General features: G+C 42.5%; 1 protein-coding gene across 2 annotated transcripts in view; it reads left to right on the forward strand.

Moving 5' to 3' along the window:
- Window positions 1-23,826, forward strand: part of GRIN2D (glutamate ionotropic receptor NMDA type subunit 2D) — a 1,662,686-nt gene that overhangs the window by 23,163 nt on the left and 1,615,697 nt on the right. The window lies entirely within an intron of this gene.

Here is a 23,826-nt window from a genome sequence, read left to right on the forward strand (position 1 = left end):
CAATCACCAGAGTATGCAGGTGACAGGCAGCTTGTGTCCTTGGCTATGCAGAGTCCACAGGTCCCTGAACCAAGTGTGCTGCTTGAGGGCATGGCTCAGAAAATGGCGCAACCTCCAGCTGGTGAGTCAGCTAATTTTATAGCCTTATCTGAATTAGTGGTTTCTTTGTCTTCTTTGGTAAAAAATGTATCTCCGCTGTTTAAATCTGCTCAACTCCTCCTCCTGCAACCCCTTCTATTGCTCCTGGCTTTCATATTCCAGGCGTAGGAATATACCAAGGTATTTTCACAATTGGTTGCAGGCCTTCTGTATATATGCTGGCGTGATGGCGGAGAAACACCTGGAGTTGCGTGGGGGTATGTTCCAGCACTTAGATCACATTTTGGAGACTTACAAAAATTTTGGGGGCCTGGGGTGGTATGTGTTTTTTTTAGACAGAAATTGTCCATACACCCTGCCCTTAGGTGGGGCATGAAGGATGTGGGTCTGTGGCTGAATTTGATTTTGCCCCAGAAACCAGTCACACCAAAGCAGGAAGCCGTTAACCCTTTACCGACGTCATATAGGAGAGGTTGTTGTTTTGCTTTCAACGAGAGCAAATGCCACTGGAACGCTTCCTGTAAATATAGGCATGAATGTGCCTTTTGCGCTGGAGATCATCCGGCGGCTAAGTGTTTTAGGAAAAATGCAAACGCCAGGTTCGGTAACGCACATGAGGATATTTATCAAAAAAGCCTGCATGCCAGTGAGGCTGGAAAGAATGTGCCCATGGTTGAACAGGTAACCAAACAAGGAGAAGGCACCTTTTCTCATTAATGGCTTTAAGCAGGGTTTTACATTGCCCCCCTTTTTGGGTAAAGGTTGTGAGGTGGTGTGTAACTTGAAGTCTGTTCAGATTTTTCCCCAAGTGGTTAGGGATAAAGTGTTTAAAGAGATCGCTGAGGGACGCGTGAAGGGCCCATTTAGGGATCCACCTATTCAGAATTTCCGCATTTCTCAGTTGGGGGTCGTTCCTAAGCGGGAACCCAATGCTTTCCCCCTCATACCTCACTTGTCCTTTCCAAAAGGGAATTCTCTAAACGACAAGATTGATGTGGCCTCATGCTCAGTCTCTTATGCGACGTTTGAGGATGCTATTGTTAAAATCAGGTCATTTGGGGTAGGAGCTCTAATGGCTAAAGCGGATACAAAATCAGCTTTCTGTCTCTTGCTGATCTCTCTGGAAGCATTCAGTTCTCTAGGTTTTGATTTTGAGGAGTGTTTTTTCTTTGACAAGTGTCTCCCTATGGGATGTTCTTTGTCGTGTTCATATTTCAAAGCTTTCTCTACTTTCCTTCCTTTGTTTTCAGTCAGGTAGAGACAGCGTGATACATTATTTGGATGATTTTTTTATTTGTAGGACCACCTGACTCTAATCGCTGTGCAGATTTGTTGCAAACGTTCTGTAGTATCGCTCGGGATTTTGGGTTTCCGTAGCAGAGGAAAAAAATGCTTGCCTACCTCGTCATTACAATTTTTGGGGATTTACATAGACACGTGTAGAGGGGAATTCCGTTTGCCTGAGGCGAAGCTTGGAAAATTAAAGTTTTTACCGGCACGTTTCTTACAGAAGAAAGTGCTTCTGAAGGACATGGAATCGCTTCTAGGGAATTTAGCATTTGCATGCAGGATCATGTTGGTAGGTCGGATTTTTTCTCGGCGCTTGTACCTTTTCTGTATCAGGACTCAAGTCTCCATTTTTGCACATTTCAGGCTGTGTAATCCCCTTAAGGAGGATTTGTTGGTATGGGCTAAGTTTCTGGATACCTTTAATGGGCAGTCTTTCTTTCAGAGTGAGTTTGTGTTTGCTCCGGATTTTTGATTGTTTACCGATGCGGCTGGTTCCAATGGTTTTGCAGCAATTTGTTGCACAGTATGGCCAGATTCCTGGATTAGCAAAATCACCACGAAGAATGTAGTATTATTGGAATTATTCCCAATTTTGGTAGCTATGGAGCTTTGGGGAGCTTGTTTTGCGAATAGGAGGATTTTAGTGGAAACAGATAATAAGGGAGTTCTGTTTACGGTGAATTGCCTTTCTTCTAGTTCTTTACTTGTAATGAAGGTATTGAGACAGATTGTTTTCTTATGTCTTAAGTACAATGTATGGTTGAAAGCAAAATACACTCCAGGTAGGTTGAATATTATAGCTGATTCCTTGTCCCGGTTTCAGATGGACCGCTTTCGTCAGTTACTTCCAGATGTAGATAAGCAGGGCATCCGATGCCCAAAGGGCCTGTGGCAGATAATATGAAACTGGTGTCAGAAGCTATACAGGGATTGGTTGCTCCGAAGACTAAGGTGAGTTATTCCGCTGCCTGGAGGAGTTGGCTGTCATTTGCGAGCAATAGGGGTTTTGATGGTGTCAGACCGACGGAAGGAAGTGTTTTGGCCTTTACGACATCCCTCATGTAACAACAAATTTCCAGTATTCAGTTAGTAAAGACTTTGGTGGGTCTCTCTTTTTTCTTTCAGATGAGGGGCCTACCTTCCTGTATGTCTTACTTTTCGGTTAAGCAGCCGGTTAAAGGATACAAAAGGATGACGGTGGTGCCGGGTGGCAGGAGGCCAATTTCGTTAGAAATCATGGGTGGTCTGGGATCGGCAACACCTGCAGTCTGTGCTTCTGCATATGAAGCTTTGCTGTTTAGGACTGCCTTTTTCCTTGCATTTATTGGGACATTTCGCATCTCGGAGCTTGTTCCGGGCTCAAAAATGCAGTTCGGGCATCCGTTATGAGCATATTTCTGTGGAACAATCAGCAGTTCACATTTGGTTGCAACGTTCCAAAACTGACCCTGGTGTGGAGGTTCGTGGATTACTTTGCGGACTCAGGTTAATAAATCAGTGTGCCCTTTAACTGTAGTTTGGGAATTTTTAGGAGTCAGGCCCCCAGTAGCAGGGCATGTGCTCATACATTTGGATTTAACATCACTAACGAAGTGCTAGTTTGATTTTATTTTGCATAATTGCCTCAGACATATGGGGTTACAGGAGTTTAAGTTCTCTTCCCATTTATTTAGAATTGGCGCAGCTTCAGAGGCAGTCAGGAAGGGTTTGGATGAATCGGCCAATAAAGAAATGGGGGGGTAGAAGTCAAAATGTTTTTAATTATATGTGAGACCTAATTTGTTTGTTTATTTTTTCAGATTTATTGTCAGGAGACTTAATAGACCAGACTGTGCAGACTGCACAGAGATAACCCAAAACGCATGTAAAGTGAATAATATTTATTAAAATAGTTGATAAATCAGAAAATAAAAACAGTGCACAACCAACCCAACAAACCCACCAACAACAACAATATATACAGCAAGGGGCAGTACCAGAATCACAGATGTCAGCCAGACCAGGGTCATACATGGCAGGTCAGCAGGACAAGGGATAATCCAAAAGCGTAAACATTAGCCAAGCCAAGGTCATACACAGGAAGATCAGTAAATCAGGGACAGGGAATCAACGGGACAGAGAGGGGATGGATCGGGCTGAAAGGGTATAGGAACACAGAAGGGACAGGGTCAGGATAAGCTCGGGAACAAGGTCAGATGCAGGCTCAGGATCGGTAAACAGGCAAACAAGGTCAGGGCTCAAGGAGAGAGATACCAAGGCAAGCATGTGAGGGCTTGCTGGTTATTTATGGGACTGACAATAATTGTCTTCATGTAACACCTGAGCGCAGGGAGTGTTGTCTGCTCCATACTGCCAGGATCCATCCGCTGGTGGACGTCAGTACTGCAGCCAAAAGATGAAATAACACCAGAAGGGAAAGATTCCCCTGACAGTTCCAAACTGCCAGGAGACACCTGCTGGTGGACCCCAGTACTGCACGCCAAATGATATATCTTACCAGCGGACGGACCCTTTCCTGACAGTACCCCCCCTCAAAGGAGCGGCCTCCGGACACTCCAACTAGAAGTAATTGTCCAAAGTTAATGGCCTCACACTGAACAATAGATGAGGGCAAGTCAGACTGGGAATCGGGTACTTCAAACCGGACAGCGGGCACATCACAGCAGACAGCGGGCACATCACAGCAGACAGCGGGAACATCACAGCAGACAGCAGGCTCCGGGTCGTCGAGCTGGGCAGCAGGCTCCGGGTCGTCGAGCTGGGCAGCAGGCTCCGGGTCGTCGAGCTGGGCAGCAGGCTCCTGGTCATCAAGCTGGGCAGCAAGCTCCGGGTCATCGAGCTGGACAGCAGGCTCTGGAACATTAGGCTGAACAGCGAGCACCGTAAGGGCAGGCCAGATCACAGGCACTGGCTCAGCAAGCTGGACACCGGGTACTGGTTCGGCAAGCAGAATAATGGGTACTGGCTTAACAGGCCGAGTGACAGACTTCGGTTCAACAGACTGCGTAACGGGCACCGGTTCAACAGGCTGGGTAACGGGCACCGGTTCAACAGACTGGGTAACGGGCACCGGTTCAACAGACTGGGTAACGGGCACCAGTTCAGCAGGCTGAGACATGGGCACCGAAACTTCAGGCTGAGACACGGGCACCGAAACTTCAGGCTGAGACACGGGCACCGAAACTTCAGGCTTAGATACCAATATCACGATATCAGGCTGGAAGGCGGGCACATTAGACCGGAAAGCGAGCTCATCAGGCTGAACAGCAAGCACATCAGGCTGGAAAGTGGGCACATCAGGCTGGAAAGTGGGCACCGAGACATCAGACCGGGCAGCAGGTACTGGAACTTCAGGCTGGGCAGCAGATACAGGCGCTGGCACATCAGGCAGAACAGCAGGTACTGGCACAATGGGCTAAACAACAGGTACATCGAACTGGACAGTAGTCACTGGAGCATCAGACTGGAACACGGACACTGGGATTTCAGGCTGAGCAGCAGGCACTGAGACTTCAAACTGGGCAGCGGGCACAGGCATTGGCACAGCAGACTGAGTAGAAGACACTGGCACATCAGGCTGGGCAGCGGACAGGAACACATCAGGCTGGGCAGCAGACAGGAACACATCAGGCTGGGCAGCAGACAGAGGATCGTCAGACTGGGAAGCGGGCACATCAGACTGGAACACTGGCAGCAAAACTTTAGGCTGGAACATGGATACAAGGTCATCAGACCGGTCAGCAGGCACTGGGACGTCAGACTGGGTAGCAGGCACTGGGACGTTAGACTGGGTAGTAGGCACTGGGAGGTCAGACTGGGTAGCAGGCACTGGGAGGTCAGACTGGGTAGCAGGCACTGGGACATCAGACTGGGTAGCAGGCACTGGGACGTCAGGCTGGGTAGCAGGCACTGGGGCGTCAGGCTGGGTAGCAGGCACGGGGACATCAGGCTGGGTAGCAGGCACGGGAACATCAGGCTGGGTAGCAGGCACGGGGACGTCAGGCTGGGTAGCAGGCATGGGGACGTCAGGCTTGGGTAGCAGGCACGGGGACGTCAGACTGGGTAGCAGGCACTGGAACGTCAGACTGGGTAGCAGGCACTGGAACGTCAGACTGGGTAGCAGGCACGGGGACGTCAGACTTAGGTGGGTCATCAGGCTCAACTAGCGTGAAGGTAGACTGGGGCAGGTTGGTTAGTGTGGAGGTAGATTGGGTTACTGGCAGAATTGTGTGGGTTGGAAAGAACATCCGTTTCTTTTTTGGTTTAGCCACTGTAGCTTTGTAGGTTACTGCAGGGCTGTAAGAAAAAGATGTAACTGGGCAAAAGGAAGACCAGGGAATAGTTGCTGGAGGAGGGTTTTGTGGAATTGTTACAGGTGGAAGAGAAGAGGCAGGTGGATTGAAAGCAGGATAGGTGCAGTGAGTAGAGACTGGGTAATAGTACTTGGTGGGAAGCTGTGTATACTGGGCTGTAGCTGAGGTTGCCATGGGTGATGAGGAGATAGATTTTTGGGAAGGCAGGTGACTAATGGCAGGGCTGTTGTGGCTTGGCAAACTACAAGAGATCTGACCATGCCTATAGCACAGGTTGAACAAAAGTTGATTCACATACAGCCTGTTTAATCAGAGATTGTACTGAACAAATGCAATCAGATAACACCTGCTGGGAACAAGATGAATAATGTTCATCAAAAAAAAAAATGGATCATCCTCTAACAGCCATACCAGGGATTCAACTTGGCCACAATTGAAGGGGGGAGAGAAGTCATCACTTCCTTCAGGCAAACATGACAGGGCTGGCTTGGCACATAACTGAATCAAAGGCTGCACATCCTCAAAAAACATATGACCCTGATCTACTAGGAAATGAGCCGATCAGATCGTTTCCAGCAGCTGGTCACTGGACCAATCTTTTAACGTCTGGCGACAATATTCACTATCCTCTGCCGCCAGCAGAGAGTAATAGACAATTTCATTGAAATCCATCTTTAGGGAGCCCAGCAAACAAGGAGGATTCCTCAATGCAGCCACATCTGGTCAGGGATGGCCTTGGTATACTGTCAGGAGATTTAGTAGACCAGACTGTGTGGACTGCACAGAGATAACCCAAAATGCATGTAAAGTGAATAATGATATTTATTAAAATAGATGATAAATCAGAAAATACAAACAGTGCACAACCAACCCAACAAACCCACCAACAACAATACAATATATACAGCAAGGGGCAGTACCAGAATCACAGATGTCAGCCAGGCCAGGGTCATACACGGCAGGTCAGCAGGACAAGGGATATTCCAGAAGTGTAAACGTTAGCCAAGCCAAGGTCATACACAGGAAGATCAGTAAACAAGGGACAGGGAACCAACGGGACAGAGAGGGGATGGATCGGGCTGAAGGATACAGGAACACAGAAGGGACAGGGTCAGGATAAGCTTGGGAACAAGGTCGGATGCAGGCTCAGGATCAGTAAACAGGCAAACAAGGTCAGGGCTCAAGGAGAGAGAAACCAAGGCAAGCATGTGAGGGCTTGATGGGTATTTATGAGACTGACAATAATTGTCTTCATGTAACACCTGAGCGCAGGGAGTGTTGTCTGCTCCATACTGCCAGAATCCATCTGCTGGGGGACGTCAATACTGCGGCCAAAAGATGAATTAACACCAGCAGGGAAAGATTCCCCTGACAGTTCCAAACTGCCAGGAGACACCTGCTGGTGGACCCCCGTACTGCACGCCAAATGATGTATCTTACCAGTGGACGGACCCTTTCCTGACATTTATGTTGCATTGTGTGGATTCTGGGACACTCTTTTATTTATTAGAAAAAGAAGCTAGCTAGATAGCTGGCTGTACTGTTTGCGGACCACATCCCTGGTACATATAGTAAAAAGCAGGTTCCTCAAGTTGGGATTTTAAATGGACCACAAACAGTAATTGTAAAAAAGTACAAATTTATTGACATGTATAACAGTGAACAACATTCAAATGGAAATAAAAACAAACGTGTATTGGGGGCAGAGATGGAAGCAGCTGAGAAAGAAGCCCAGAACTGTCAGACAGACAGAACGCTAATGCATTTCGAGAAAACACAGTGCAGATCTTCAGGGACAAAAGGGCTTGAAACTTCCAAAACTGTGGCTTAAATCCCAAATGTTAATGCTCCATACAAACAGCAGAAAATCATAACTCAACGAATGGAGCATCAGGCCAGGAGATCAGCAACAATCAGTGATCCACGTAAGGCGTCTGCCAAGTGCACCATTTGTCCTGTCTAAAGCTTCTGTAAATATATGTATCACAGTCAAATATACAGGCTAGTAGCACTTTATCATGGTGTCCATTCTGCCTTACGTGGATCACTGGTTAAAAGGTTTATTTGAGGTGAGTGTGGCCTTCAGTCTCATGAAAAGTGAGGGCACAATTAGGGACCCACCGGCTTGAGACTGTGGCCACCCCACCTCGTGCTTGGCTAAGAAACTTTTTTTTTATATAATATGCCGGTTAGTTAGTTATGGTTACTGTCACTTTAATTTGGATTTGGCATTGAAGATTCCAGGATCCAATGGGAATCATTGGAATTCTCTGGAAACTGGAATAGGCTATTTAAGGGCTGCTGCTGTGGGGCTTATTCCTTTTCCACCAGGACCAGAACAGCAGCACAAGAGCTCCCTCCCCCCAGTCGCAGGCACTATTTATGTGGTCGGGTCACCCTGGATATCTAGGGGGGACGTGTTTTGTATATAATACAATGTTGATGCCTTGCTGCTCGCGTTCTGATAACTGGGCAGTTTAATGTTTGTTTTCATTAAAGTTATTCTGAAAGTTATTATTTACAATAAAATTGTAGTGTATTGAAATATGTAAACCAAGAAAGGTGCCAGTCAACACATAGCCAGAGTTCAGGAACCGGAAAGGATAGTCAGACAAGCCAAAATGTCAGGGAGCCAGAGATGAGCGTAGTAGAACAGCAAGCAGGATCTGGAGCCAGAAGGAATGTCAGCCAAGCAAGTCTTTAACAGGAACACAGGAGAGCATCACTAGAAATGTAACCAAGGCGAAGGCAGAGATCATCTGGGCTGGACGGCTTAAATAGGCAGGACTGACGAGTAGGATATCATTGACAGGTGAGTCACTGTGGAGAGATAGGAGCTGGCAATTAGCCTGCAGCCCCAGAGTTGATTAGAGCCTGTATCTCGACGGACGACTCAGCCCAAGAAAGTGTAACCAAAACCAGGGGCTTATCCTTCTGGATAACTGGGGACGAAACAACGCCACCTAAGGTCTGTCTGTGAGAGGACCTCAAGATTCGGGCGTTCCCTGGACGGGTAGGACAAGACTTCAAAAAGTGACCTGCCTGGCCACAATAAAGGCGCAATATCTCCCTCCTCCTAAGGGTTCTCTCATCTGCAGAGAGACGCGTGAAGCCCAAGTGCATGGGTTTATCTTCACTGACCGACTCGGTACCAGGAGGCATGGGAGGTGAGAGAGGTAAGGGTGGGACTGCAAAGCTTAGAGACAAATATACAGGAGGCTTCTGCAAGCGCTCCTTAAAAGAGAGTCTTTCTCTGAGTCTGGAGTCAATGAGGATGGCAAACGTGATCAATTTCTCCAGCTCGGTGTGTATATCTCGGGCTGCTGTCTCATCCTTGGTGGTATCCGAGAGACCATGAGAAAAAGCAGCCACAAGGGCCTCATTGTTCCAAGCAACTTCTGCTGCCAGAGTACGGAATTCAATGGCGTAATCGGCAACAGTTCTCGTACTGTTTGGACATGAGGCACTTGGCAGCAGAAACGGAGCGTGCGGGAACATCAAATACCCTTTTAAAGGAAGCCACAAACTCTGGGTAACTCAAGACAACAGGTTTTTGCGTCGCCCATAGAGGGTTTGCCCAGGTTAAGGCTCTCTCAGAAAGCAAAGATATCACAAAACCTACTTTGCTTCTGTCCGTGGGAAACGCCTGGGGCAGCAAAGTATATCTCAACCGAGTTGAGAAACCCTCTGCATTGGACTGGATCACCCCCAAATCGCTGGGGAAACGTAATGGAACCAGACATCTCTTATAGAGGTAATACTCGAGGCGGGTGCCTGTACAGAGACTGGAGCAGCAGCATGGATGGCCTGCAACACAGGTTGTACAGGAGCAGCTGCAGTGGGAGATTCCAGGTGTGCCGTGCAACTCAGGAGCGTTTGTAACACCATGGCAAACTGATCCATGCGATGACCCTGCTCTTCCAATCTGGAAAAAATATTACCAACAAGTGGATTGACTGCATCTTCTAAATTCATGGCCTTCGCCTAATGTCAGAAACCATGAATCAGACTGAGATAGCCAGAGTTCAGGAACCGGAACAGACAAGCCAAAACATCAGGGAGCCAGAGATGAGTGTAGTAGAACAGCAAGCAGGATCTGAAGCCAGAAGCAATGGCAGCCAAGCAAGTCTTTAACAGGAAAACTGGAGAGCATCTCTAGATATGTGACCAAGGCGAATGCAGAGACCATCTGGGCTGGACGGCTTAAGTAGACAGGACTGATGAGCAGGATATCATCAACAGGTGAGTCACTGTGGAGAAATAGGAGCTAGTAATTAACCGACAGCTGAGCAGCCAGCTCAGAGAAGGAAGGGCTGAGCCCTGCCCTGAAAAAGGTTTATTTGAGGTGAGTCTTCAGTCTCATGAGTCCTAACAGTAAGTTAGGTTCCAATTGATACCAGCCCAAAAGACAAGAGAAACAGGCTTCCTGCCCAAAACAAGAAGGCTTATCTGTGCGAGATGCTTTAGCAGAGGAGACCAAAGAATAAATGTGACTCCTTTCTCAAAAGACCAACCTTGGAAAGGCTGTTTTGCATCATCAGTGCCCCAAAAGATAATAAACGATGCAAGGCTAAATTTAAAAACACCTTCACTGATTAAAAAATAACAATAAATGTTTTTTTCTCCAAAAAAATGCTCTTCCTAAGCTTATCCCTCTTTTTCACTGAAAACTTGCTTTCATGACCATCTATGCTTAGATGCTCAGGCCAAATTTAACAGCATCAGTATGCATCAGTTAACTTGATGTAACTCTATGACCAGTTCTTGGTTTGACAGTGGGGCATAACAACAAGAATTGTGCACAGGTGGGCATTCTTAGTTCAATGCTGTAAAGTTAATTATATTTTTTCAGTATGGACATTGTGCAAGAGAACGTAAAAAGTTGTATTTTAGCCAGGAAGGGATTTTTAAAGGTAATCTGTAATAAAAATATGACCCCTAAAGCTAGCCATAGACATATCAAAATTTGTCCAGTTCAGCAGGGACTGGCTGAATTTCGATCAGAGTGTGACCATCGATGTTTAACAAAAGTTGATTGTTAGATTGACTTCTGATGAACAAACAAGTTGAAAACCTTTGGCTAGGAGGGCAGGAGGCGGAGCCTAGCAGAGCAGACATGCATTGTTAGAGCTCCACACCGCTGAGGAGAGAAGAGAAGGACAAAGCGGAGCCTGCAGGCTCAAAAGGTATCCATTTGAACCTTTTTGCCCCAGGGAACAAACTGTGAAAGTTTGGGCAGGAAATATGGTACTGGGAGGAAACCGTGGCAGAAATAAAAATCACCTCACAAAGAGCTCACAGGCACTCACTGCAGCTGAAGCAGCTCCAGTCACCTCACAAGATACAGCATCAGGGCGCTCTCACAGGCAGAAAATGTCACAGCAAGACTCTCCATTTGAGTCAGATACAGAACAAATCCTCTCACAAACTTCTCCACAAGCCTCCTCAGTATCCCCAGTAATATTATTACAATTTGAAAAGATGCTTCATAAGGCTTTAAAACAAACCTCAGACCAAATAACAAAAAGCCTAACCAAAGAAATAAGAGAGCTGGGAAACCGCACCGCAGCCTTAGAAATAAAAATGGATGAAATTGAAATTACAACCCAAGAAAATATAACAGAATTGGAACAATTAAAAAAAGAGAATTTAATACTTCAAACTAAGCTCGAAGATTACGAAAATAGAGCCAGACGTTCAAACTTGCGCATAAGGGGAATACCTGAAACTGTGACAGACCTGCAATCTACTATTACTGCTCTATTACAAGAACTAAAGCCAGATATCCCTATTGAACGTTTAGAACTGGACAGAGTACACAGAGCCCTCACAGCCAAAAAGAAAGATGGACCCCCACGTGATATAATCACAAAATTTCATTATTACAGAACGAAAGAACAAATACTAATTGCTGCAAGAGAAAAAAAGGAACTTAATTTTCAAGGACACAATTATCAAATTTTTGCTGACCTATCCCAACTTACTATTACTAAAAGACGATCCATGAAACCCCAACTAATGGAACTGCAACGCCACAACATTATGTATCAATGGGGCTTCCCCTTTTCAGTCAGATTTAACTACCAAGGTAAAATTTACAGAAGCAGATCAGCAGATGAACTACAACAAACCCTTTTAAAATTAAATCTGACAGAACCCACAAGCAGCAACACTCCCACACGCAGAAGAATAGCGTCATCTTCACCTTCAGGCAGCACCCAGAAAATTTCAGAACAAAATGGGAATCATCATTCTCACAAAAGAGGCCGTTATGCCACATCATCCATGGACCAAGAAGATTCAATGGACTGACATCCTAATTCCTGATATCTCTTCATATATTATACTAAGAGATTGTTCTCTATAAAAAACCTATATTTATAACTGAATGTAACTGCATTCTGATAGTCACACACTGTGTGGGATCATGTTACATTCCAGTTATATTTCTTATTACTTCTGATTCATATAGCCTTAGAATATATAAGTGAAATAAGGAAATTCTTGTTCAGTTATATATTATCAGGTAATAACAATAGATTTATTACTTTTTAGGACAAATATGTTCAATAATCCAGAAGTAATGGAAGCTTTTTCTTTCTTTTCTTAAAACAAATATATTATTACCTAACTAGTTCCTAGAATTATGTTTTTGTTTATTCTAATCTGAAGCAATACAACCTCAATTTTATGAATTAACATATCTAAACAGTTACATATGAATAAAATATGTAATTGTTTACTCTAAAAGGGTTAAAATCCCAAAATAATTCAAACTATCTTCATCAATACCAAAGTTATTAACAGTACCTTTCTAACTGAATTATTTAGCCTAGGGTAAGACTAACCATATACAACCACCCTGGAATAAATAATTTCAACAAAAACTATATTCTGCACTCCAATTAATGAAACATCATTTTGATGTCTTTTGACATAGCACTTCTCTCCTGTAAGCGGAAGATCCGTGTACCCCCATTAGCCCTCCTCATTCTCCCAACCATATTATGTGGGAGTGTGACGAAGGCACTTATTCCCCTGAGAGAGATATTTATTCTCTTTCACGGGTAAATTGTGATTACTTGCAAAAAATAATTTATACAATGTATCATCTAATCTCATATGTTTTTTGTTTACTCTTTACTCCAGAATTCACTGGTTTCTTTTCTATCTATTCATCTCTTCAGTCCACACAGGTTGATCTGCGCAGTCAGCTCTGCATAACAAAAAGTAAGTCAAAACTATTTGATCTATTGCCATGGCACCACTGAATATACTTTCCCTGAATGTTCAGGGAATAAATGTCCCTCAAAAAAGGACCAAAGCCTTCCGTACTTTCCATAACAAGAAGGCTCACATAGTATGCCTCCAAGAAACACACTTCACCAAAGATTCTACTCCAAAATATATTTCTCCTTTTTATCAACAAATTTACACGGCTTCTGCCTGTACCAAGCAAAGGGGAACTCTAATTGCATTTCACCGATCCACACCATTCACCTTATCATCAGAAATTAAAGACCCAGAAGGTAGATACCTGATACTCATGGGTTATATAATGGATACAGCAATCACGGTGATTTCCTACTACGCTCCTAACAAACAACCTACACCATTCCTCTCACATATATTACAAGTGATTAATACACACAAAATAGGAACAGTGATAATGTGTGGGGATTCGAACCAGGTCCTCCTCCCATTTCTAGATAAATCACCTTTTACACCATCCAAAATAACCTCTAGATTACCTTTTTCTCAACTTCTTTCCAAATACAATCTGGTAGATTCATGGAGAGAAAGTAACCCAATGAAAAAGAAATTCACTTATTTCTCGCACCCTCATCAAACCTTCACCAGAATAGATCATATTTTTCTAACAATAGGAATGATACCAGAAATTATTGCATCAGATATAATTCCGATTCCGTGGTCTGACCATAATGCAGTATATACTACTATAGCCTCAGCCATACCAAAAGCGCATGACCCAACGTGGTACTTACCGGACATAATGCTCAAACACCCACTACATCAGATGGCCATTGAACAAGCTTTAAAGGAATACATATCAATTAATAATACAACAGACATTTCCCCAATAACACTGTGGGAAGCTCATAAGCCTGTCTTGCGTGGTACAATACAAAGACAAATGGCACTATTTAAACGGGAACGCAAAAATCTAGCAAAAAAACTAGAGCTCAATTTTAATGCAGCCTACATATCATTTCAAGATAATCCATCTCAGAGTACAAAATCTCATCTGGAAAAATCTAGATTGGAATACGATCTATTTCTCACTGAGTCAGTTGATAAATCCCTCAAACGCTCCAAACACAATTTCTACATGAATACAAACAAACCAGGTACATATTTGGCTCGGGCATTAAATTCAACTAACAAATCTTTCAAACCAGTACGTTTGAAATTATCAAAAAATGTTTACACTTGTAATCCAGTTAAAATAGTCCATAAATTTCACTCACATCTCGCAACTTTATACAAGACAAACAATGAATTTAATCCTACAGAAGCTGAATCCTTCTTCTCAAAAATAACCTTACCTGAGTTATCTCAGAATCAAAAAAGCAGTTTGGATGAGCCTATAACTATAGATGAAGTTGCTAACGCCATAAAAGACCTAAAACTTAACAAAAGACCAGGCCCAGACGGCTACTCGGCTTTATACTATAAAACATTCTCAGAAATACTCTCTCCCATTCTCACTGAAACTTTTAACAAACTTCTAGATGGACATTCTTTTCGGCAAGAAACACTAATGGCAATTGTTTGTATGATCCCAAAACCCCTTTCTGATGATACTTCCTGTGTGAATTATCGGCCTATCTCTCTGTTAAACCTCGATAATAAATTATTAGCAAAAATAATAGCAAAACGCCTCAATAGCATTATAGGAAAATTAATACATAGAGATCAAGTAGGCTTCATGCCAAATAGACAGGCAGGCGATAATATACGCAGGGCAGTGTTATTGGCACATATTGCTAAAAAACGGAAAATCCCTTTATGTTTTCTATCTCTCGATATTAAGAGGGCATTTGACACAGTATCCTGGCAATATATGCAATATTCATTACAAAAATGGGGTTTTGGACCCCACTTTTTAACATGGATCAAAGCATTATATAATAAACCCAAAGCCTATATAAAATATGCTGGATACAAATCTGAAGCCTTTAATATCGAAAGAGGTACCCGACAGGGTTGCCCATTATCTCCCTTATTATTTGCCCTTATACTCGAACCCATGGCCCAATACATCAGAACAAACCAAACTATAACTGGCATTGAAGTAGGAGGTATTACACACAAATTATGTATATTTGCAGACGATATATTACTTTTTCTATCATCACCACAGGTCTCTGGTCCTAACTTAATACCAGCTCTTGATGGATTTGCAGCCCTGTCCGGCCTTATGATTAATCCTAAGAAATGCCTAGTGCTTAATATTTCACTCACAAACATGGAATTGATCCCGGCTAGGGCTGCACTCCCATTCACATGGGCAGAAAAATCAATCCCATATCTTGGAATTCATTTAACAGCATCTCATTCTGACTTATTCTCAACCAATTATCCTCCTGTATTAAGACAGATCACAAATCTAATAAAACAATGGTCGCAACTTCCTTTATCCTGGATAGGGAAGATTAATGCAATCAAAATGACTATTCTACCCAAATTGCTTTATCTATTCAGAGTCCTCCCTATTCCAATTCCTTCCTATTTTTTGAGAATAGTACAAAAAAGAGCAACTTCGTTTATATGGGGATCTTCTAAACCACGTATCCCTTTACACACACTACATCTTCCCAAAAATAAAGGAGGCCTGGGATACCCTAATTTTACTAACTACTACAGAGCAGCACATTTGGCCAGTCTGTCCAAATACCATGCAAAACAGGAAATCCCATTATGGGTATTTATAGAGGCTTCAGAAAATGACCCTCTATTAATATCAAATTTATTATGGCTTGATCCTAAAGACCGCTTTAAAATTCATAATCCCATAACTAAACACATTTCTTATCTCTCTGGGATAAACTAAAAACCAAATATCAGTTACAATCTCCACACAATCCTCTCCTTTCTTTTATCAGAAATCCGGCCTTTTATCCGGCATGGATCTACCCAAATTCTTTTAAAGCTTGGACAACATCAGGCATTCAGACACTAAATGACTTCATAGCATCTAAATCATTCCTTTCATTCCCATCGCTTAGAGAAAAATATGATCTACCAAACTCTGAGATATTTAGATATCTCCAAATCAAAAATTTCTATACACCATTCCTAAAGGGGGATACACCATTATCCCAATTATCCATTTTTGAATCAATCTGTATAAAAGATCCATTTGCTAAAGGTACAATTTCATCACTTTATAATCAATTATATGGAGTAGCAAATCTTAATAGACCCTCTTACGTTCAGAGGTGGGAGGAGGACCTGGGACGAACTTTAGAAGACACGGACTGGTCTAATATATGGCTCACATCTAAGTCATCTTCACCCAACATCTTGGCACTGGAGACAAATTATAAAGTCCTAACTCGCTGGTACCTTGTACCCGCTAGAGTGGCAAAATATTCACCTAATACCTCAGCTCTTTGTTTTCGAGGATGCCCAGAAATAGGCACATATTTACACATATGGTGGACGTGCCCAGTAATCCAAACCTTCTGGAAGGAAGTCTTCGTGATTGCATCTAAAATATTTAAAAAAATAATACAACCAGATCCATATTTAACTTTACTTAATCTAAAACCGGAATGGTTAACACTCTCTCAATTCAAACTTATGATCCAACTAATAACGGCTGCAAAACAAACAGTGGCCAAGGCATGGAAATCTCCTACATTGGTACTAGCAGAAACAATTCACAGAATGAATAATACAATGTCCCATGCTAAGATGGTAGCCATCGATCAAAATCAAATTCCAAAATTTGAAAAACTTTGGCATCCTTGGATAAAACAACAGTTCCAGTCAAATTTCAATGACTCTGTCCTGTTGCCATGGTAATAGATTAAATGACTTACAGAGACACCCATTCTAAGGCTTCAAAGAGAACTAAAAACAATAATAAACTGACGAGCGGGACAACCTTGTGGACCATACCTCTACCTTTCAACCCTTTTTCTTCTTTCTCTTTCCTTTTCTCCACCTTACGATTAAAGCTCATTATCAGAATTTATTTGACCTATATACACTCTACTTGTAAACAATATGTATAGTAGGTATAAATCATTTAAATACCTACAAAAGTAACTAAGGAAATGATATATATCTTTAATTTAGGTTTACGTGAACCCAATGTTTAATATTTGAAATCTCATGATATTTACCTATATAAACCCTACTGTAAAACAATGAGCTTACTTTATAGATCCTTGTAAACTTACTTTATGTATCTTTATGTATCTTTATAACATTGTATACTCAATAAACTTCTTTTGACAAGGAAAACCTTTGGCTAACAGCAGCTGTTGTTACTGATCAATATTTTCTGACAGCACCGGGTCCCGCTGTCATAGTACACTACATTGGCAGGAGGATTCCTTCATTTACTTAATTTGTGTGGATGGAGAAATCTGTTCATTCTTTTCTTTCATTCAGCCTATTGGTTGAATAGAAAAAAACAAAAATAAAACTATCCATCTGTGGTCAACTTAAAGCGGTAGTAAACCACACCTATTTTTTTTTTCTTTAAAACCGTGCATGGTAAAAGCATAATGTGCTAGTATGCACCAATGTGCTAGTATGCACCACATACTAGCACATTATGAAATACTTACTTTAGAAGGAAGCCTTGCAGTGCCACAATGTCACCGCTGAGAGACGCTTTCATCTTCACCCAGTCTTCTTTCTGGGTTTGCGTCCCTCTGCCTCCGCCATGATGGTATTACTCCTGTGCATGCACGCAGTAGTCACAGACTACGGCACAGAGATTTGAAGGGACAGCATGGGTATACCATCCCTTCAGAGCACATGCATCAGTGATGTCATCGGCTGCATGGAGTGTGAATACACAGTTTAGGAGATATTTACTGTACCTACAGGTAAGACTTATATTAGGCTTACCTGTAGGTACAAGTAAAAAATAAGTGTTTACTTCCACTTTAAGCATCAGAAATCTGTGAACAATTAAATAAAAAAAGTGTCCCCCCAGCAATTTCCACAAGCTGCAGAAAGGCAGGAGGGAAGATTGCTTTAGACCAACCTGTATGCTTAATTAGTCTGTGGTAGACCAGGCCCACTTGTCCACAGATTGAGGACACAGTAGAGAATTTATGGTTGGAACAGTGTCAAATCTGAGTACATGCTGTACAGTGTCATGCTGTTGGAACAAAACCCTTATTCTTTGTTTCCAATGCAGACCATGGCTGCTTAATCTTGATGTAGTGTTTTAGTATAATTGTGCAGTGTGATTTAAGATTGTTATAATACTTGGAGCATGTCATTCTGGGAAATGATCATGCTTCATTTTCCACATTGCTTAATCATTTTATTTATATAATTGGAATCATTGTGATATGCTTGGTTCTCATCGTTAGTCTCAGCCCTGCATACATGCATATACATATTTTTTTCATTTATATAGAAGCAATTTTAGCAGATCCAGACCAATCGAACATGGAGTTGTTTCTCACTAGCACTGATAATAAAATGTCTTACATTATTATGAACACTTATTCAAGGTCTAGTTGCCACTATCATTTCCTAGGCTTTAAATTGTGGTTTATGTTATTACATTGAGTATCAAAAAATACATATCTGCAAGCAAATCCAAATTTGTTTCAGTTTTGGAGGGCCGGCATTGATATTAGTATTAATTTTTGTCTAAATATGGTCAGACCCGAGGCAGAGTTTAGAAAATGTTTTATTTTGAAAGGTTAGAGGTACACATACGTACAAGAAACCAGCATCCATGAAAGGGGTCTTTCTGCCTTGACAAACGTTAAGTGTTGTATCTTGATTTGCTGTATTCCTATTCCTTATTGATGTTCTATGAGACAACTTCACATACTTTTGTGCTATTAGTACATTCTTGTGTCCAAGCAAATAATATCCTTGGAACTGAGTCCTCATATAAAGAGGACAGTGCATAGAAACATACAGCCGAGGTACATTTTAGGACAAGATATTCTATATTACAGTTACTGGTAATGGTAAGATGATTGCAAACCCCTTCTGATAGCCAAACTTCCTCTAATTGGGTGTTTATCAAGAAAACTAAGCCACTAACCAAAGTAAAACAACAATGGAAATGCATATTATTAGAGTTTTGCTGTTTTGATGAAATGTTATTTTGGAGTTTATGTACATCTCTAATTACTGTACCCCAGAGAAATCAAATATTCTGCAATATTGATGGCCATTCTAATGCTGTTAAGTAAATTTAAAGTAAAAATGCCACTATTAAACACCTTAGCAATCTCTTCTTGTTTATTAAAAGGTTACAATCAGAGCAAGATAGAAATATTGCTAGATTCTAAAAGACCTGGAACACCACAGGTCGTAAACAGGCAAAACTGTTTAGTTATGTAGGCTGCCAATCCATAAAGAGATACACTCATCCTAAAACACATGTTTAGCAGAACAGAGGAATTTGGAGGGATGAGTGGGTAAGCAGGTCTTCACCCTGTGTATTCTGGGGACAGTAGTGATCAAACAAGGTTTTAAAATCTGGACAATTGGTGTGTGTGTCTGTGTGGGTGCGTATATTGTGATCTGTACTCAGCGGTAGGTGAATTTTTTTGTGAGTTCCATATCAGACAGAATTGTGTTTAAAGCGGACCTTCAGTCATTTTTTCAACTTTACATCTATTAAATCTTCTGTAATTGTTATTTTAACTTTGGATAGTAAAACATTTTTTTTCTGCCAGTAAATACCTTATACAGCCCACTTTCTATTTCTTGTCTGGTCATTTGCCTAGGCTTATGACATCATGCACAGCTCTCTCTCTCACTCTCGTGAGAGTTTGCCAGGAAGGGAGGGGGGGTGAGTCATAAGAGAGCCAATGAAAGCTGCAGGGCTGCAGAGCTAAAGGTGTGCCTCTGTGTGTCTGTGTAAATCCAGGAAGTGAACAGGCAGCAGCTTCAGCTGCCCACAGTTGAAATGGCTGCAACCAGACTTAGTGGAGGGAGATTTCTGCAGCATATTTGGCAAGTACAGTATATATAAAATAACATGCAAAGTGGTTGGAGGGAAGCTTCAGAATGTTTTTATTATGAATTATGTGACAAGACTGCAGTTTAAGGGCCTAGTAGCTCACATTTATAAAAAAAGAAAAAAAAAAAGGAACCGCAATGCATGGGCCGACTCTTGGCCTCCAAACAGGGTTCTCCAGCCTCCCTTATTTTTGCTTGCTCTCTCAGACTTCCAGACTTCCTTCAGCCCTCTTGACCCACTAGCTGCCTCAGCTTTTTTGGCCCTCTCTTTGTTTCCCAGGGTTTGGGCAAGAAGTACCGCTCACAAGGGATGCAGTCTCTGATAGGAACAACCATTTCTCCTGACAGAGGTCAATCTTCAAACGGCAGCAACTTCCCTGAGCTATCCTCAAGCCTGACTTTTAACAGTCCTGCATACCTATGCACTCAGACAGGCTGCAGGCAACTAGCAAAGCCTGGACACAGGATTGAAGGTTTCTTCCCACCTGAGGCACTCCAGAACCTTCAAAACTCCAGGCCCCGATCCAGGATTACAAAAGCCTGAGAAAACATACAGATTTTTTTCCACTCACAATAAACACGGTGGAGCCTCTCAAACTACAACTTTGAGAGTGCTTTGTTCTTCTTCTACTAATTTACTAAACTCTCGCCATGGCATGACCTCACATTGACACAGGATCCAGATTAGCTATATTTTTAACCTGTTTGACCTAGTCAGTCCCTGGCTTTTTAGAAGTTTTGTATACTTCTTTACTTGAGCAGTGTGGTCTTCCTGCCAAATTCTAGACTTTGGGTGTTCCTGCCCACCTTTCATTTGATAGATATAAAATACATATAAGGCCTCTTTCACACATATGGACCATTCGTTTCATCAGTTCAGTCGAAACGTATGAAAGTTTACATCAGTTTTTTATCCGTTTTTTTATCAGTTTTTTACATCAGTTTTTTTACATCCTCCAGCTAGACTCCTTAACCACTTGAGTTCCAGGGCCACTGCTCATGTAAAAACTGACCGTTTGTCAGTTTATTTCTGTTTTTTATCCGATCCGTTTGTTTTTTTATGGAAGAAAATGGATGTTGACGGTAGCGGATATAAACGGTGGTCATCCATTTACATCCATTTTTCCCATAGAAATGCATTGATGTCCGTTTTTTTTTTATAATCAGAACTAACGTTTATTAAGTTACAACCAATAAACAGAGCACAAGCAATCTAGACATCGTGGTGTTCCAAAGCACTCAAAGTATACATGAAATATGAAAGATCCAGAGAACAGAATTCACCCCCAGAATACAGCCACCATGAAAAATCAAGCCATCTGTATGGGTATTGGAAAAGAACTACAAAGAGCAACAAAAAATATGACCACTTAAGGTCGAACTATCCTGGACACCCTCTATGCTAGAAGTCTAAGGATATCCCTCATGTGGACAACCCACTCTTTGTGGGTGGAGGCCCTGCCTGATTTCCACTTTTGCAGAAAGAGTCTGTAGGCTTGAAACAGTGCCCTATTAACGCCTACCTTCTAAACTCAGTTAGCGGTAGGTCATCTAAAATACCCAGAATACATTGAGCAGGTTCAAATTGATGTCCATTTTTCATCCATCAACGGATGGATGAAAAACAGACAAAGGTCTGCATGTCTGAAAAAGGCCTAAAAAATAAAACAAGAAGTGTAAGAACCCCTCATAATGAACACAGCAGATGTGGAGACTAGGGATGAGCTTCGTGTTCGAGTCGAACCCATGTTCGACTCGAACATTGTCTGTTTGCCCGTTCGCCGAATTGCAAACGATACGGGCCGTTCGCGCCAAATTCGTGTGGCGCGTCACGGCCCATGATTCACTGCGGCATCGCAGTGCATTGCTGGCTGACGATTGGCCAAGCATGCACTATGACCGGCATGCTTGGCCAATCACAACGCCGTCTGAACAGAGAGCCGTAATTGGACAAAGCCAAGGAGGCTTTGGCCAATTATGGCTCAGGGGATTTAGAACACGCCCCACACTTTATAAGGCCGCCTGCACGGTGGCCCTGTGTAGTGTGTGTGTTCCGGCGTTGAGAGAGAGATAGACAGAGAGACAGTGTCATTTAATTTAAGTTAGATAGCTTAGGCAGGACAGTCAGTGAGTTAGCTGCACTTACAGTGTATTGTGTATATGCATCCCAGATGTTGTGTGTGTGTGTGTATATATATATATATATATATATATATATATATATATATATATATATACACACTGTATTCAGTTTAGCTAGGTCCGTTCCTGTTATCTTGCTACTGACAGGCAGGCTTGTGTTGTTACAGTATTTACAGCTACCTGAAGAAAATTGCTGGTGTTCTTTTGATCCTATTAGTACCACAGTCAGGCAGCTAGACTATTTACAGTTAGTGTAGTGCGTCCTCCTCACAGTGTTCAGTTAAAGCTACAAGTTAGTTTAGTGAGACCTCTGCACAGTGTTCAGCTAAAGCTACAAGTTAGTGTAGTGCACAGTGTTCAGCTAAAGCTACAAGTTAGTGTAGTGCGTCCTCCTCACAGTGTTCAGCTAAAACTACAAGTTAGTGTAGTGCGACCTTTGCACAGTGTTCAGCTAAAGCTACCTGTAAAAGGTTGGTGGTGTTTTCCTGATCCTATCACTACCGCAGGCAGCTAAATAAGCTACAAGTTAGTTTTTTTGTGACCTCTGCACAGTGTTCAGCTAAAGCTACCTGTAGAAGGTTGGTGGTGTTTTCCTGATCCTATCACTACCGCAGGCAGCTTAATAAGCTACATGTTAGTTTTTTGTGAAGTCTGCACAGTGTTCAGCTAAAGCTACCTGTAGAAGGTTGGTGGTGTTTTCCTGATCCTATCACTATCGCAGGCAGCTAAATAAGCTACAAGTTAGTGTAGTGCGTCCTCCTCACAGTGTTCAGCTAAAACTACAAGTTAGTGTAGTGTGACCTCTGCACAGTGTTCAGCTAAAGCTACAAGTTAGTGTAGTGCGTCCTCCTCACAGTGTTCAGCTAAAGCTACAAGTTAGTGTAGTGCACAGTGTTCAGCTAAAGCTACAAGTTAGTGTAGTGCGTCCTCTGAACAGTGTTCAGCTAAAACTACAAGGTAGTGTAGTGTGACCTCTGCACAGTGTTCAACTAAAGCTACCTGTAGAAGGTTGATGGTGTTTTCCTGATCCTATCACTACCGCAAGCAGCTTAATAAGCTACAAGTTAGTTTTTGCGACCTCTGCACAGTGTTCAGCTAAAGCTACCTGTAGTAGGTTGGTGGTGTTTTCCTGATCCTATCACTACCGCAGGCAGCTAAATAAGCTACAAGTTAGTGTAGTGCATCCTCCTCACAGTGTTCAGCTAAAACTACAAGTTAGTGTAGTGCAACCTCTGCACAGTGATAAGCTAAAGCTACAAGTTAGTGTAGTGCGTCCTCTGAACAGTGTTCAGCTAAAGCTACAAGTTAGTGTAGTGCGTCCTCCTCACAATGTTCAGCTAAAACTACAAGTTAGTGTAGTGCGACCTCTGCACAGTGTTCAGCTAAAGCTACAAGTTAGTGTAGTGAGACCTCTGCACAGTGTTCAGCTAAAGCTACAAGTTAGTGTAGTGCACAGTGTTCAGCTAAATCTACAAGTTAGTGTAGTGCGTCCTCCTCACAGTGTTCAGCTAAAACTACAAGTTAGTGAAGTGCGACCTCTGCACAGTGTTCAGCTAAAGCTACAAGTTAGTGTAGTGCGTCCTCCTCACAGTGTACAGCTAAAGCTACAAGTTAGTGTAGTGCATAGTGTTCAGCTAAAGCTACAAGTTAGTGTAGTGCACAGTGTTCAGCTAAAGCTACAAGTTAGTGTAGTGCGTCCTCACAGTGTTCAGCTAAAACTACAAGTTAGTGTAGTGCGACCTTTGCACAGTGTTCAGCTAAAGCTACCTGTAAAAGGTTG

This window comes from Aquarana catesbeiana, linkage group LG10 (genome assembly GCF_042186555.1).
Source record: "Aquarana catesbeiana isolate 2022-GZ linkage group LG10, ASM4218655v1, whole genome shotgun sequence".
NCBI classification, from domain to species: Eukaryota; Metazoa; Chordata; class Amphibia; order Anura; family Ranidae; genus Aquarana; species Aquarana catesbeiana.